At 52.0% G+C, this 10,000-nt stretch overlaps 22 non-coding genes and 8 pseudogenes across 22 annotated transcripts in view; all 30 read right to left on the bottom strand.

Annotated features, from left to right (window-relative positions):
* LOC139303744 (5S ribosomal RNA) overlaps positions 1-116 on the bottom strand; it is a 119-nt gene extending 3 nt beyond the window's left edge. The window contains exon 1 of the ribosomal RNA XR_011598971.1: positions 1-116. This exon is cut by the window's left edge and continues 3 nt beyond it. This is a non-coding gene — a ribosomal RNA (5S ribosomal RNA).
* A 188-nt stretch (positions 117-304) lies between these two features.
* Positions 305-423, bottom strand: LOC139281757 (5S ribosomal RNA; annotated as a pseudogene).
* A 149-nt stretch (positions 424-572) lies between these two features.
* Positions 573-691, bottom strand: LOC139282075 (5S ribosomal RNA). Its single transcript, XR_011597191.1, has one exon. It is a non-coding gene; the product is annotated as a 5S ribosomal RNA (ribosomal RNA).
* A 161-nt stretch (positions 692-852) lies between these two features.
* Positions 853-971, bottom strand: LOC139281968 (5S ribosomal RNA). Its single transcript, XR_011597089.1, has one exon. It is a non-coding gene; the product is annotated as a 5S ribosomal RNA (ribosomal RNA).
* A 319-nt stretch (positions 972-1,290) lies between these two features.
* Positions 1,291-1,409, bottom strand: LOC139307777 (5S ribosomal RNA; annotated as a pseudogene).
* A 234-nt stretch (positions 1,410-1,643) lies between these two features.
* On the bottom strand, positions 1,644-1,762 carry LOC139282004 (5S ribosomal RNA). The gene has a single exon (XR_011597123.1). It is a non-coding gene; the product is annotated as a 5S ribosomal RNA (ribosomal RNA).
* A 167-nt stretch (positions 1,763-1,929) lies between these two features.
* Positions 1,930-2,048, bottom strand: LOC139307799 (5S ribosomal RNA; annotated as a pseudogene).
* Positions 2,049-2,205: 157 nt separating this feature from the next.
* LOC139281977 (5S ribosomal RNA) lies at positions 2,206-2,324 on the bottom strand. The gene has a single exon (XR_011597098.1). It is a non-coding gene; the product is annotated as a 5S ribosomal RNA (ribosomal RNA).
* A 182-nt stretch (positions 2,325-2,506) lies between these two features.
* Positions 2,507-2,625, bottom strand: LOC139282013 (5S ribosomal RNA). The gene has a single exon (XR_011597132.1). It is a non-coding gene; the product is annotated as a 5S ribosomal RNA (ribosomal RNA).
* Positions 2,626-2,786: 161 nt separating this feature from the next.
* LOC139282010 (5S ribosomal RNA) lies at positions 2,787-2,905 on the bottom strand. Its single transcript, XR_011597129.1, has one exon. It is a non-coding gene; the product is annotated as a 5S ribosomal RNA (ribosomal RNA).
* Positions 2,906-3,093: 188 nt separating this feature from the next.
* On the bottom strand, positions 3,094-3,212 carry LOC139305460 (5S ribosomal RNA). The gene has a single exon (XR_011599281.1). It is a non-coding gene; the product is annotated as a 5S ribosomal RNA (ribosomal RNA).
* A 161-nt stretch (positions 3,213-3,373) lies between these two features.
* Positions 3,374-3,492, bottom strand: LOC139282080 (5S ribosomal RNA). The gene has a single exon (XR_011597196.1). It is a non-coding gene; the product is annotated as a 5S ribosomal RNA (ribosomal RNA).
* A 227-nt stretch (positions 3,493-3,719) lies between these two features.
* On the bottom strand, positions 3,720-3,838 carry LOC139303868 (5S ribosomal RNA). Its single transcript, XR_011598995.1, has one exon. It is a non-coding gene; the product is annotated as a 5S ribosomal RNA (ribosomal RNA).
* Positions 3,839-4,065: 227 nt separating this feature from the next.
* On the bottom strand, positions 4,066-4,184 carry LOC139282113 (5S ribosomal RNA). The gene has a single exon (XR_011597229.1). It is a non-coding gene; the product is annotated as a 5S ribosomal RNA (ribosomal RNA).
* Positions 4,185-4,638: 454 nt separating this feature from the next.
* LOC139307548 (5S ribosomal RNA) lies at positions 4,639-4,757 on the bottom strand (annotated as a pseudogene).
* A 148-nt stretch (positions 4,758-4,905) lies between these two features.
* On the bottom strand, positions 4,906-5,024 carry LOC139307381 (5S ribosomal RNA; annotated as a pseudogene).
* A 149-nt stretch (positions 5,025-5,173) lies between these two features.
* Positions 5,174-5,292, bottom strand: LOC139307584 (5S ribosomal RNA; annotated as a pseudogene).
* Positions 5,293-5,447: 155 nt separating this feature from the next.
* On the bottom strand, positions 5,448-5,566 carry LOC139307384 (5S ribosomal RNA; annotated as a pseudogene).
* A 155-nt stretch (positions 5,567-5,721) lies between these two features.
* LOC139281965 (5S ribosomal RNA) lies at positions 5,722-5,840 on the bottom strand. Its single transcript, XR_011597086.1, has one exon. It is a non-coding gene; the product is annotated as a 5S ribosomal RNA (ribosomal RNA).
* A 319-nt stretch (positions 5,841-6,159) lies between these two features.
* On the bottom strand, positions 6,160-6,278 carry LOC139306827 (5S ribosomal RNA). Its single transcript, XR_011599535.1, has one exon. It is a non-coding gene; the product is annotated as a 5S ribosomal RNA (ribosomal RNA).
* A 495-nt stretch (positions 6,279-6,773) lies between these two features.
* On the bottom strand, positions 6,774-6,892 carry LOC139306567 (5S ribosomal RNA). Its single transcript, XR_011599489.1, has one exon. It is a non-coding gene; the product is annotated as a 5S ribosomal RNA (ribosomal RNA).
* Positions 6,893-7,040: 148 nt separating this feature from the next.
* On the bottom strand, positions 7,041-7,159 carry LOC139281793 (5S ribosomal RNA). The gene has a single exon (XR_011596924.1). It is a non-coding gene; the product is annotated as a 5S ribosomal RNA (ribosomal RNA).
* Positions 7,160-7,353: 194 nt separating this feature from the next.
* On the bottom strand, positions 7,354-7,474 carry LOC139304831 (5S ribosomal RNA). The gene has a single exon (XR_011599174.1). It is a non-coding gene; the product is annotated as a 5S ribosomal RNA (ribosomal RNA).
* A 155-nt stretch (positions 7,475-7,629) lies between these two features.
* LOC139305424 (5S ribosomal RNA) lies at positions 7,630-7,748 on the bottom strand. The gene has a single exon (XR_011599273.1). It is a non-coding gene; the product is annotated as a 5S ribosomal RNA (ribosomal RNA).
* Positions 7,749-7,975: 227 nt separating this feature from the next.
* On the bottom strand, positions 7,976-8,094 carry LOC139307769 (5S ribosomal RNA; annotated as a pseudogene).
* A 182-nt stretch (positions 8,095-8,276) lies between these two features.
* On the bottom strand, positions 8,277-8,395 carry LOC139303941 (5S ribosomal RNA). Its single transcript, XR_011599020.1, has one exon. It is a non-coding gene; the product is annotated as a 5S ribosomal RNA (ribosomal RNA).
* A 305-nt stretch (positions 8,396-8,700) lies between these two features.
* LOC139305005 (5S ribosomal RNA) lies at positions 8,701-8,819 on the bottom strand. Its single transcript, XR_011599206.1, has one exon. It is a non-coding gene; the product is annotated as a 5S ribosomal RNA (ribosomal RNA).
* A 221-nt stretch (positions 8,820-9,040) lies between these two features.
* On the bottom strand, positions 9,041-9,159 carry LOC139307326 (5S ribosomal RNA). Its single transcript, XR_011599641.1, has one exon. It is a non-coding gene; the product is annotated as a 5S ribosomal RNA (ribosomal RNA).
* Positions 9,160-9,599: 440 nt separating this feature from the next.
* Positions 9,600-9,718, bottom strand: LOC139305536 (5S ribosomal RNA). Its single transcript, XR_011599291.1, has one exon. It is a non-coding gene; the product is annotated as a 5S ribosomal RNA (ribosomal RNA).
* A 227-nt stretch (positions 9,719-9,945) lies between these two features.
* LOC139306146 (5S ribosomal RNA) overlaps positions 9,946-10,000 on the bottom strand; it is a 119-nt gene continuing 64 nt past the window's right edge. Inside the window, exon 1 of the ribosomal RNA XR_011599406.1 lies at positions 9,946-10,000. This exon is cut by the window's right edge and continues 64 nt beyond it. This is a non-coding gene — a ribosomal RNA (5S ribosomal RNA).

Consider the following 10,000-nt stretch of genomic DNA (forward strand, 5'->3'; position numbering starts at 1 on the left):
TTACAGCACCTGAAAGTCCCACGCGGTCTCCCATCCAAGTACTAACCAGGCCCGACCCTGCTTAGCTTCCGAGATCAGACGAGATCGGGCGTGTTCAGAGTGGTATGGCCGTAAGCCTGTGGGCTCTTTGCATACACGCTCCTTATAGTGTGTATGTGTCAGTGGCATTGTCTCTACATAGTGTGTATGTGGCAGTGGCAGTGTCTCGACATAGTGTGTATGTGAAAGTGGCAGTGGCACTTTAAAGTTGGGTTTTTCACTGCTGGAGCAGCGCCCTGGCTGTCTCTAAAAACTGAAGTGGAAAAGCTTACAGCACATGGCATTCCCAGGAGGTCTCCCATCCATGAACTAACCAGACCCGACCCTGCTTAGCTACCGAGATCAGACGAGATATGTCGTGTTCAGAGTAGTATGGCCGTAAGCCTCTGGGCCACTCGCATCCACACTCCTTATAGTGTGTATGTGGCAGTGGCTCTACATAGTGTGTATGTGGCAGTGGCAGTGGCACTTTAAAGTTGGGTGTTTCACTGCTGGAGCAGTGCCATGGCTGTCTCTAAAAAGTGAAGTGGAAAAGCTTGCAGCACCTGGTATTCCCAGGCGGTCTCCCATACAAGTACTAACCAGGCCCGACCCTGCTTAGCTTCCGAGATCAGACGAGATCGGGCGTGTTCAGAGTGGTATGGCCGTAAGCCTGTGGGCCCTTTGCAGATACGCTCCTTATAGTGTGTATGTGGCAGTGGCAGTGGCAGTGGATTTACATAGTGTGTATGTGACAGTGGCAGTGGCACTTTAAAGTTGGGTGTTTCACTGCTGGAGCAGTGCCATGGCTGTCTCTAAAAAGTGAAGTGGAAAAGCTTGCAGCACCTGGTATTCCCAGGCGGTCTCCCATCGAAGTACTAACCAGGCCCGACCCTGCTTAGCTTCCGAGATCAGACGAGATCGGGCGTGTTCAGAGTGGTATGGCCGTAAGCCTGTGGGCCCTTTGCAGACACGCTCCTTATAGTGTGTTTGTGGCAGTGGCATTATCTCTACATAGTGTGTATGTGACAATCCCAATCAGTTCAGCCTGCAGAAAGCTCCAGCAAAATTGCCCACCAGCCCAACTCGTGGGACCACGCTTAAGCACCTCCCCGCCGACTACAGCTTGACAGTCGCGTCCAACGCAGCTTCGTGGCCCTGGTGCTCCGTATCTGTGGCACTCTGCTCAAGGCGTGGAGCGTTCAATGTGTTCAGCTAGGTGTTTCACTGCTGGAGCAGCACCCTGGCTGTCTCTGAAAAGGGAAGTGGAAAAGCTTACAGCACCTGGTATTCCCAGGCGGAATCCCATCAAAGTACTAACCAGGCTTGATCCTGCTTAGCTTCCGAGATCAGACGAGATCGGGGGTGTTCAGAGTGGTATGGCCGTAAAGCCTGTGGGACCTTTGCATACACGCTCCTTATAGTGTGTATGTGGCAGTGGCATTGTCTCTACATAGTGTGTATGTGGCAGTGGCTCTACATAGTGTGTATGTGACAGTGGCAGTGGCAGTGGCAGTGGCATTGTCTCTACATAGTGTGTATGTGACAGTGGCAGTGGCACTTTAAAGTTGGGTGTTTCACTGCTGGAGCAGCACCCTGGCTATCTCTAAAAAGGGAAGTGGAAAAGCTTACAGCACCTGGTATTCCCAGGCGGTCTCCCATCCAAGTACTAACCAGGCCCGACCCTGCTTAGCTTCCGAGATCAGATGAGATCAGGCGTGTTCAGAGTGGTATGGCTGTGAGCCAGTGGGCCCTTCGCATACCCGCTCCTTATAGTGTGTATGTGGCAGTGGCTCTACATAGTGTGTATGTGACAGTGGCAGTGGCAGTGGCTGTGGCTGTGGCTGTTTAAAGCTGTGTGTTTCACTGCTGGAGCATCAACCTGGCTGTGTCTAAAAAGGGAAGTGGAAAAGCTTACAGCACCTGGTATTCCCAGGCGGTCTCCCATCAAAGTGCTAACCAGGCCTGACCCTCCTTAGCTTCCGAGATCAGACGAGATCGGGCGTGTTCAGAGTGGTATGGCCTTAACCCTGTAAGCCTGTGGGCCCTTTGCATACACGCTCCTTATAGTGTGTATGTGTCAGTGGCATTGTCTCTACATAGTGTGTATGTGACAGTGGCACTTTAAAGTTGGGTGTTTCACTGCTGGAGCAGCGCACTGGCTGTCTCTAATAAGTGAAGTGGAAAAGCTTACAGCACCTGGTATTCCCATGCGGTCTCCCATCCAAGTACTAACCAGGCCTGACCCTGCTTAGCTTCCGAGATCAGACGAGATCGGGCGTGTTCAGAGTGGTATGGCCGTAAGCCTGTGGACACTTTGCATACACGCTCCTTATAGTGTGTATGTGGCAGTGGCATTGTCTCTACAAAGTGTGTATGTGACAGTGGCTCTACATAGTGTGTATGTGACAGTGGCAGTGGCACTTTAAAGTTGGGTGTTTCACTGCTGGAGTAGCACCCTGGCTGTCTCTAAAAAGTGAAGTGGAAAAGCTTACAGCACCTGGTATTCCCAGGCGGTCTCCCATCCAAGTACTAACCAGGCCCGACCCTGCTTAGCTTCCGAGATCAGACGAGATCGGGCGTGTTCAGAGTGGTATGGCCGTAAGCCTCTGGGCCCTTCGCATACACCCTCCTTATAGTGTGTATGTGGCAGTGGCAGTAGCAGTGGCTTTAAATAGTGTGTATGTGACAGTGGCAGTGGCACTTTAAAGTTGGGTGTTTCACTGCTGGAGCAGCGCCATGGCTGTCTCTAAAAAGTGCAGTGGAAAAGCTTACAGCACCTGGTATTCCCAGGCGGTCTCCCATCCAAGTACTAACCAGGCCCGACCCTGCTTAGCTTCGGAGATCAGACGAGATCGGGCGTGTTCAGAGTGGTATGGCCGTAAGCCTGTGGGCACTTTGCATACACGCTACTTATAGTGTGTATGTGGCAGTGGCAGTGTCTCTACAAAGTGTGTATGTGGCAGTGGCAGTGGCTCTACATAGTGTGTATGTGGCAGTGGCAGTGGCACTTTAAAGTTGGGTGTTTCACTGCTGGAGCAGCACCATGCCTGTCTCTAAAAAGGGAAGTGGAAAAGCTTACAGCACCTGGTATTCCCAGGCGGTCTCCCATCCAAGTACTAACCAGGCCCGATCCTGCTTAGCTTCTGAGATCAGACCAGATCGGGCGTGTTCAGAGTGGTATGGCCGTAAGCCTGAGGGCCCTTTGCATACACGCTCCTTATAGTGTGTATGTGGCAGTGGCAGTGGCAGTGGCTTTACATAGTGTGTATGTGACAGTGGCAGTGGCTGTTTAAAGCTGTGTGTTTCACTGCTGGAGCAGCACCCTGGCAGTCTCTCAAAAGGGAAGTGGAAAAGCTTACAGCACCTGGTATTCCCAGGCGGTCTACCATCCAAGTACTAACCAGGCCCGACCCTGCTTAGCCTCCGAGATCAGACGAGATCGGGCGTGTTCAGAGTGGTATGGCCGTAAGCCTCTGGGCCCTTCGCATATACGCTCCTTATAGTGTGTATGTGGCAGTGGCATTGTCTCTACAAAGTGTGTATGTGGCAGTGGCAGTGGCTCTACATAGTGTGTATGTGGCAGTGGCAGTGGCATTGTCTCTACATAGTGTGTATGTGACAGTGGCAGTGGCACTTTAAAGTTGGGTGTTTCACTCCTGGAGCAGCGCCCTGGCTGTCTCTAAAAAGTGAAGTGGAAAAGCTTACAGCACCTGGTATTCCCAGGCGGTGTCCCATCCAAGTACTAACCAGGCCCGACCCTGCTTAGCCTCCGAGATCAGACGAGATCGGGCGTGTTCAGAGTGGTATGGCCGTAAGTCTGTGGGCCCTTCGCATACACGCTCCTTATAGTGTGTATGTGGCAGTGGCAGTGGCTCTACATAGTGTGTATGTGACAGTGGCAGTGGCTCTACATAGTGTGTATGTGGCAGTGGCAGTGGCAGTGGCTCTACATAGTGTGTATGTGACAGTGGCAGTGGCACTTTAAAGTTGGGTGTTTCACTGCTGGAGCAGCGCCCTGGCTGTCTCTAAAAAGTGAAGTGGAAAAGCTTACAGCACCTGGTATTCCCAGGCGGTCTCCCATCCAAGTACTAACCAGGCCCGACCCTGCTTAGCTTCCGAGAACAGACGAGATCGGGCGTTTTCAGAGTGGTATGTCCGTAAGCCTCTGGCCCCTTCGCATACACGCTCCTTATAGTGTGTATGTGGCAGTGGCTCTATATAGTGTGTATGTGACAGTGGCAGTGGCTCTACATAGTGTGTATGTGACAGTGGCTCTACATAGTGTGTATGTGACAGTGGCAGTGGTTCTACATAGTGTGTATGTGACAGTGGCAGTGGCACTTTAAAGTTGGGTGTTTCACTGCTGGAGCAGCACCCTGGCTGTCTCTAAAAAGGACCCGACCCTGCTTAGCTTCCGAGATCGGACGAGATCGGGCGTGTTCAGAGTGGTATGGCCGTAAGCCTGTGGGCCCTTTGCATACACGCTCCTTATAGTGTGTATGTGGTAGTGGCATTGTCTCTACATAGGGTGTATGTGACAGTGGCAGTGGGACTTTAAAGTTGGGTGTTTCACTGCTGGAGCAGCACCCTGGCTGTCTCTAAAAAGGGAAGTGGAAAAGCTTACAGCACCTGGTATTCCCAGGCATTCTCCCATCCAAGTACTAACCAGGCCCGACCCTGCTTACCTTCCGAGATCAGAAGAGATCGGGTGTCCTCAGAGTGGTATGGCTGTTAGTTTTGGGGTCTTCGCATACACGCTCCTTATAGTGTGTATGTGGCAGTGGCTCTACATAGTGTGTATGTGACAGTGGCAGTGGCTGTTTAAAGCTGTGTGTTTCACTGCTGGAGCAGCACCCTGGCAGTCTCTCAAAACGGAAGAGGAAAAGCTTCCAGGACCTGGTATTCCCAGGCGGTCTCCCATCCAAGTACTAACCAGGCCCGAACCAGCTTAGCTTCCGAGATCAGACGAGATCGGGCGTGTTCAGAGTGGTATGGCCGTAAGCCTGTGGGCCCTTTGCATACACGCTCCTTATAGTGTGTATGTGGCAGTGGCATTGTCTCTACATAGTGTGTATGTGACAGTGGCACTTTAAAGTTGGGTGTTTCACTGCTGGAGCAGCACCCTGGCTGTCTCTAAAAAGGGAAGTGGAAAAGCTTACAGCACCTGGTATTCCTAGGCGTTCTACCATCCAAGTACTAACCAGGCCCGACCCTGCTTACCTTCCGAGATCAGACGAGATTGGGAGTGTTCAGAGTGGTATGGCCATAAGCCTCTGGGCCATTCGCATACACGCTCCGTATACTGTGTATGTGGCAGTGGCAGTGTCTCTACATAGTGTGTATGTGACAGTGGCAGTGGCTCTTTAAAGCTAGGTGTTTCACTGCTGGAGCAGCACCCTGGCTGTCTCTAAAAAGGGAAGTGGAAAAGCTTACAGCACCTGGTATTCCCAGGCGTTCTACCATCCAAGTACTAACCAGGCCCGACCCTGCTTAGCCTCCGAGATCAGACGAGATCAGGCGTGTTCAGAGTGGTATGGCCGTAAGTATGTGGGCCATTCGCATACACGCTCATTATAGTGTGTATGTGGCAGTGGCAGTGGCTCTACATAGTGTGTATGTGACAGTGGCAGTGGCTGTTTAAAGCTGTGTGTTTCACTGCTGGAGCAGCACCCTGGCAGTCTCTCAAAACGGAAGTGGAAAAGCTTACAGCACCTGGTATTCCCAGGTGGTCTCCCATCTAAGTACTAACCAGGCCCTACCCTGCTTAGCTTCCGAGATCAGACGAGATCGGGCATGTTCAGAGTGGTATGGCCGTAAGTATGTGGGCCCTTCGCATACACGCTCCTTATAGTGTGTATGTGGCAGTGGCATTGTCTCTACATAGTGTGTATGTGACAATCCCAATCAGTTCAGCCTGCAGAAAGCTCCAGCAACCTTGCCCACCAGCACAACTCGTGGGCCCACGCTTAAGCACCTCCCCGCGGACTACAGCTTGAAAGGCGCGTCCGACGCAGCTTCGTGGCCCTGGTGCTCCGTATCTGTGGCACTCTGCTCAAGGCGTGGAGCGTTCAATGAGTTCAGCTAGGTGTTTCACTGCTGGAGCTGCACCCTGGCTGTCTCTAAAAAGGGAAGTGGAAAAGCTTACAGCACCTGGTATTCCCAGGCGGTCTCCCATCAAAGTAGTAACCAGGCTTGATCCTGCTTAGCTTCCGAGATCAGACGAGATCGGGGGTGTTCAGAATGGTATGGCCGTAAGCCTGTGGGCCCTTCCCATACACACTCCTTATAGTGTGTATGTGGCAGTTGCAGTGGCTCTACATAGTGTGTATGTGGCAGTGGCAGTGGCAGTGGCTCTACATAGTGTGTATGTGACAGTGGCTGTGGCTCTTTATAGTGTGTACGTCACAGAGTCAGCGGCTTTTCATAGTGTGCATGTGACCGCATCGGCAGCTCTTGGCAGTGTCTATGAGCACTGATACCCGTACTTCATCAACACACTGTGCCCTCCTCAACCCCACGCAGTTCAGCCTGCAGAAAGCTCCAGCAACCTTGCCCACCAGCCCAACTCGTGGGCCTACGCTTCAGCACCTCCCCGCGGACTACAGCTTGACAGGCGCGTCCGACGCAGCTTCGTGGCCCTGGTTCTCCGTATCTCTGGCACTCTGCTCAAGGCGTGGATCGTTCAATGAGTTCAACTGGGTGTTTCACTGCTGGAGCAGCACCCTGGCTGTCTCTAAAAAGGGAAGTGGAAAAGCTTACAGCACCTGGTATTCCCAGGCATTCTCCCATCCAAGTACTAACCAGGCCCGACCCTGCTTACCTTCCGAGATCAGACGAGATCGGGTGTCCTCAGAGTGGTATGGCCGTAAGTTTTGGGGTCTTCGCATACACGCTCCTTATAGTGTGTATGTGGCAGTGGCTCTACATAGTGTGTATGTGACAGTGGCAGTGGCACTTTGAAGTTGGGTGTTTCACTGCTGGAGCAGCGCCCTGGCTGTCTCTAAAAAGTGAAGTGGAAAAGCTTACAGCACCTGGTATTCCCAGGCGGTCTCCCATCCAAGTACTAACCAGGCCCGACCATGCTTAGCTTCCGAGATCAGACGAGATCGGGCGTGTTCAGAGTGGTATGGCCGTAAGCCTCTGGCCACTTCGCATACACGCTCCTTATAGTGTGTATGTGGCAGTGGCATTGTCTCTATATAGTGTGTATGTGGCAGTGGCAGTGGCAGTGGCTCTACATAGTGTGTATGTGACAGTGGCAGTGGCACTTTAAAGTTGGGTGTTTCACTGCTGGAGCAGCGCCCTGGCTGGTTCTAAAAAGTGAAGTGGAAATGCTTACAGCACCTGGTATTCCCAGGCGGTCTCCCATCCAAGTACTAACCAGGCCCGACCCTGCTTAGCTTCCGAGATCAGACGAGATCCTGCGTGTTTTCAGAGTGGTATGGCCGTAAGCCTGTGGGCCCTTTGCATACACGCTCTTTATAGTGTGTATGTGGCAGTGGCATTGTCTCTACACAGTGTGTATGTGACAGTGGCAGTGGCTCTTTAAAGCAGGGTGTTTCACTGCTGGAGCAGCGCCCTGGCTGTCTCTAAAAAGTGAAGTGGACAAGCTTACATCACCTGGTATTCCCAGGCGGTCTCCCATCCAAGTACTAACCAGGCCCGACCCTGCTTAGTTTCCGAGATCAGACGAGATCGGTCGTGTTCAGAGTGGTATGGCCGTAAGCCTGTGGGTGCTTTGCATAAACGCTCCTTATAGTGTGTATGTGTCAGTGGCATTGTCTCTACATAGTGTGTATGTGGCAGTGGCAGTGGCTCTACATAGTGTGTATGTGGCAGTGGCAGTGGCAGTGTTTCTACATAGTGTGTATCTGAAAGTGGCAGTGGCACTTTAATGTTGGGTGTTTCACTGCTGGAGCAGCGCCCTGGCTGTCTCTAAAAACTGAAGTGGAAAAGCTTACAGCACATGGTATTCCCAGGAGGTCTCCCATCCATGTACTAACCAGGCCCGACCCTGCTTAGCTACCGAGATCAGACGAGATATGTCGTGTTCAGAGTGGTATGGCCGTAAGCCTCTGGGCCCCTCGCATACACGCTCCTTATAGTGTGTATGTGGCAGTGGCAGTGGCTCTAAATAGTGTGTATGTGACAGTGGCTCTATATAGTGTGTAAGTGACAGTGGCAGTGGCTCTTTAAAGCTGTGTGTTTCACTGCTGGAGCATCAACCTGGCTGTGTCTAAAAAGGGAAGTGGAAAAGCTTACAGCACCTGGTATTCCCAGGCGGTCTCCCATCCAAGTACTAACCAGGCCGGACCCAGCTTAGCTTCCGAGATCAGACGAGATCGGGCGTGTTCAGAGTGGTATGGCCGTAAGCCTCTGGGCCCTTCCCATACACGCTCCTTATAGTGTGTATGTGGCAGTGGCTTTGTCTCTACATAGTGTGTATGTGGCAGTGGCAGTGGCAGTTGCTCTACATAGTGTGTATGTGGCAGTGGCTTTGTCTCTACATAGTGTGTATGTGGCAGTGGCAGTGGCAGTTGCTCTACATAGTGTGTATGTGGCAGTGGCAGTGGCAGTGGATCTACATAGTGTGTATGTGACAGTGGCAGTGGCACTTTAAAGTTGGGTGTTTCACTGCTGGAGCAGCGCCCTGGCTGTCTCTAAAAAGTGAAGTGGAAAAGCTTACAGCACCTTGTATTCCCAGGCGGTCTCCCATCGAAGTACTAACCAGGCCCGACCCTGCTTAGCTTCCGAGATCAGACGAGATTGGGCGTGTTCAGAGTGGTATGGCCGTAAGCCGCTGGCCCCTTCGCATACACGCTCCTTATAGTGTGTATGTGGCAGTGGCAGTGGCAGTGGCTCTACATAGTGTGTATGTGACAGTGGCTCTATATAGTGTGTATGTGACAGTGGCAGTGGCTCTACATAGTGTGTATGTGACAGTGGCAGTGGCTCTTTAAAGCTGGGTGTTTCACTGCTGGAGCAGCACCCTGGCTGTCTCTAAAAAGTGAAGTGGAAAAGCTTACAGCACCTGGTATTCCCAGGCATTCTCCCATCCAAGTACTAACCAGGCCCGACCCTGCTTACCTTCCGAGATCAGACGAGATCGGGCGTCCTCAGAGTGGTATGGCTGTAAGTTTTGGGGCCTTCGCATACACGCTCCTTATAATGTTTATGTGGCAGTGGTAGTGGCTCTACATAGTGTGTATGTGACAGTGGCTCTACATAGTGTGTATGTGACAGTGGCAGTGGCACTTTAAAGTTGGGTGTTTCACTGCTGGAGCAGCACCCTGGCTGTCTCTAAAAAGGGCCCGACCCTGCTTAGCTTCCGAGATCAGACGAGATCGGGCGTGTTCAGAGTGGTATGGCCGTAAGCATGTAAGCTTGTGGTCACTTTGCATAAACGCTCCTTATAGTGTGTATGTGGCAGTGGCATTGTCTCTATATAGTGTGTATGTGGCAGTGGCATTGGCAGTGGCTTTACATAGAGTGTATGTGACAGTGGCAGTGGCACTTTAAAGTTGGGTGTTTCACTGCTGGAGCAGCGCCCTGGCTGTCTCTAAAAAGTGAAGTGGAAAAGCTTACAGCACCTTGTATTCCCAGGTGGTCTCCCATCGAAGTACTAACCAGGCCTGACCCTGCTTAGCTTCCGAGATCAGACGAGATCAGGCGTGTTCAGAGTGGTATGGCCGTAAGCCTCTGGCCCCTTCGCATACACGCTCCTTATAGTGTGTATGTGGCAGTGGCAGTGGCAGTGGCTCTACATAGTGTGTATGTGACAGTGGCTCTATATAGTGTGTATGTGACAGTGGCAGTGGCAGTGGCTCTACATAGTGTGTATGTGACAGTGGCAGTGGCTCTTTAAAGCTGGGTGTTTCACTGCTGGAGCAGCACCCTGGCTGTCTCTAAAAAGTGAAGTGGAAAAGCTTTTAGCACCTGGTATTCCCAGGCGGTCTCCCATCCAAGTACTGACCAGGCC

Source organism: Enoplosus armatus, chromosome 2 (assembly GCF_043641665.1).
Source record: "Enoplosus armatus isolate fEnoArm2 chromosome 2, fEnoArm2.hap1, whole genome shotgun sequence".
In the NCBI taxonomy this organism is placed as follows: domain Eukaryota; kingdom Metazoa; phylum Chordata; class Actinopteri; order Centrarchiformes; family Enoplosidae; genus Enoplosus; species Enoplosus armatus.